Source organism: Lepus europaeus, chromosome 6, assembly GCF_033115175.1.
Source record: "Lepus europaeus isolate LE1 chromosome 6, mLepTim1.pri, whole genome shotgun sequence".
Lineage (NCBI taxonomy): Eukaryota > Metazoa > Chordata > Mammalia > Lagomorpha > Leporidae > Lepus > Lepus europaeus.
In genome coordinates, this window is record NC_084832.1 from 103,764,786 (window position 1) to 103,768,426 (window position 3,641).

General features: G+C 35.2%; 1 pseudogene; it reads right to left on the reverse strand.

Moving 5' to 3' along the window:
• Positions 1–2,783: 2,783 nt before the first annotated feature.
• Positions 2,784–3,432, reverse strand: LOC133762185 (putative taste receptor type 2 member 33; annotated as a pseudogene).
• Between the last annotated feature and the right edge of the window lie 209 nt (positions 3,433–3,641).

A 3,641-nucleotide genomic window follows, 5' to 3' on the forward strand; every position in this document is an offset into this window, starting at 1 on the left:
ACATGTTTAATTAAAAGACAAAAGCCTCTACCACAACTGGAGTCAGATATGGGTCAGGACTTCCCTAATCCAGACTTTGACAAAGGTGGTTACCAAAATGGGGTGTTAACCAGCTTAGATTATTTTCTATAACTGTAATCTTTCTATTCTGTGTTACTGTTATTGTTTTTACTACTTGGCCAGTATTTTAGGTTATTATCAGTCTATCTCTTTTACCTCGACTTCTGTTCCTAACTTTCCTCTCTACTTGTTATTTTTTGAAGGAGGAGATAGGGCCAAAGGACTTGGTCCATCCTCTGCTGCTTTCCCAGGCACATTAGCAGGGACCTGGGTTGGAAGTGGAGCAGCTGGGACTTGAACCAGCACCATATGAGATGCCGGCGCTGCAGGCAGCAGTTATGCCAAAGCATCAACCCCTAAAAGACCTATTTTTAAGCAATGTTGGCTTTTAGCATCTGGTAATGAATAGTAAACAAGACAGAAATGATTCTTCCTAAATGATGCCCACTAGTACTAGGGGAGGTAGATGACAAAAGGAAAAGTAAACAGGTGTGGAGATAATGTACCTAAAATATTAAATTATATTGTAAAATTTCGTAACAACAAGAAATAATATATTCCATTAGAATTCAAATGTTGATCAAGGTTATCAATTTTCTTCTTATAAAAGAACATACCATCAATGTTAACAACAGTCTCCCATTTCAATATTTTACACACATCACAATAAAACACAAATTTAAGCAATTTATTTTAATTATTACATAGATTACACATATGCAATTGTGAAGAGATCATTTAAGTTTCGACATTTTTACAGTTTTATTCTATCAAATATTTTTAAAGATTTATTTATTATTTGAATGGCAGAGTGGCACAGAGAGGGAGAGGAGAGAAAGATCACTCATCCACTGATTCTCTCCCCAGCTGACCACAGCAGCAGGCCTGGGTCAGGCTGAAGCCAGGAGCAGGAACTCCATCCCACATGGGGTGGCAGGCACCCTGGATGCTTGAGCCATGCCCTGCTGCTTTTCAGGCATATTAGCAGGAGTATGATTCCCACGCAGAGCAGCCAGTAATCAAATCAACAGTCCAATATGAGGTGCATTCCACCATTGCATACAGCAGCTTCACCCTGCACACCACAACGTCACCCCTATATTGAACATTGTTTAAATACAGAGTCTCCTTATCATAAGTTTAATAGACATTTTAACAATGGAAGATAAAAATGATTGGCTATTCACAAGGTCAGGAGACCCAGGAAAAAACTAAAGTATTTAAACTCAGATCTCAACTCCCATAAAAGTTTTTCTTGTTTCAAAAACTACAAGAAATTATATTCCTAATTGCACATGGAAACTTAAATGACACTGAAAGAAGGTCATAATCATGTTTCTTTTTTTCTCCATTCCAATAGTAGAAACTGTGTTTTCCTATGTTGATCACCTACTTACATTAAACTTAATATTTTTGGTACTATTTCCTCTTGAATTTCACTAAGTTAATATTTTTATAAGAACTCTTTGCCTTCTACTAAACATGAAATAAATATTCATGGTGAAATAAAATCTACCCCAAATGCACTTCAAAGATAGGTGACTTGAAATTAACTATTCTTACCATTCAATATTGTAAGTTGGAAAAAATAAAATATAAAACACCCTGTGATGCATATGTGTGACACAAATTACAACAGAAAATAGCAATGACTGCCTAAAATATCTGAGAGTTTCTAAATAAAGCATAAACAAATATAGACCATAAATTCCTCAATTGGAAGATTATATAGAACAAATATGAAATATATATGGCTTCATAATTCTGAAAAACTTATTCTGTCCCTTGTATAAGTAAATAGATTTCATGAACAAACTAAGAGTATAATATTGTCTGTCTTTTCCCTAACTTTCATATATACACAATCCTAAAAATCTTCATATATTAGGGTTTAGTAAAGGACTTCTAAATATACCCTTAGAAATTATACACACTGACGCCATGAACAGGAGTGTCAAATTGTTAATTCAGCAACAGAAGTCACTGTGTACTTACATCCCATGTGAGATCTGTCCTTAATGTGTTGTCTAATGTGCAGTGATGCTATAACTAGTACTGAAACAGTATTTTTACACTTTGTGTTTCTGTGTGGGTACAAACTGATGAGATCTTCACTAATTATATACTGAATCGATCTGTATATAAAGATCTGTATATAAAGATAATTGGAAATGAAAAAAAAAACCTGGTGTTAAATTGGAAATGGCATAGAAAATTAATTAATTTTTTTTAAAAAAATATTATGTAGGATCTCTGTCATTAATGTGCTGTACACTCTTATTTAATGCTATAACTAGTACTCCAACAGTATTTTTTTTCACTTTGTGTTGCTATATAGGGGCAAACTGTTGAAATCTTTACCTAATATATACTAAACTGATCATCTGTATATAAAGAGAATTGAAAATGAATCTTGATGTGATTGGAAGGGGAGAGGGAGCGGGAAAGGGGAGGGTTGCGGGTGGGAGGGAAGTTATGGAGGGGGGAAGCCATTGTAACCCATAAGCTGTACTTTGGAAATTTATATTCATTAAATAAAAGTTTAATAAAAAAAGAAAGGAAATTATACACACATATACTATAGAAAAACCAGTAAGAATTATAAAAGGTAAAGACTTCTCTGTTTTCTTCAAGAAGACACACAGCATCCCTGCATTGACCTAAAGAGTTAAAGGAGTCCATTTTTTTCTTCACCTGATGCAACATTGACAAAAATGCCTGCTTCAGCTTCTTGTTCCCCAAATCAGGACAAATGAATGGCTTGAAGGATAGATGAGTGCACAGACTTGCCACAGAAAGAGAAGTGGTTTGTTCTGCAGCTCATTAAATCTCCAAACGGATGCAATCAAAGACATAGTGTAAATGGAAAACAGCAAAAGGAAGGAGAAAATAAGTTGCATGGCTTTAATGTGGGCTTGGGTGCTGAGATCCTGCAGTCCTTTCCATGAAGTTGCATCTTCCTGACATGTTTACTCTGGGAATAGATTAACAGCAGAAAACATAACAGTGATGTAGTAAAGGGTATGAGATTTAACACGGTGAGAACTACCATTTTTGAAAGATGTAAGCTGCCTGTTAAATTTGTCTTCCAAGTCACGTTTCCCTCACATTCATTCCCCCACATAATCTCCTCGACATTCACCACTGCGAGATAACAAAACAAAAACACTGAACTCCCCAGCAGTACCACCGGAATAACAATGTTAATGTTCTTCTTCAGATGGAGAAAAATAAAGCTTGGGAAATTGGCTATTTTGAGTAAATACAATATACTGAGAGAGTAGCAAACCAAGTGCTAAAATGTTTGCATGCAACCCCTGCGATATTGAAAACAATCCTTACTTGCCCATTATATGAGGTTGTATTAAACATACTTGAATAAAGAAACATGAATATTACCAAAGCAATGTGAGAATCCTATCAGCTGAAGAGAGCTTCTGTCTCTTGACCCAGACAATGAAGTTCACCAGTGCTATGAAGATATTAGCAAAATTTCAAGAACAAATTCTGCAGTCATTACAATGTAAAGGATGCACACAAGTAAATTTCTCATGTCTGGAAAATAAAGGCAAGCCTAATAT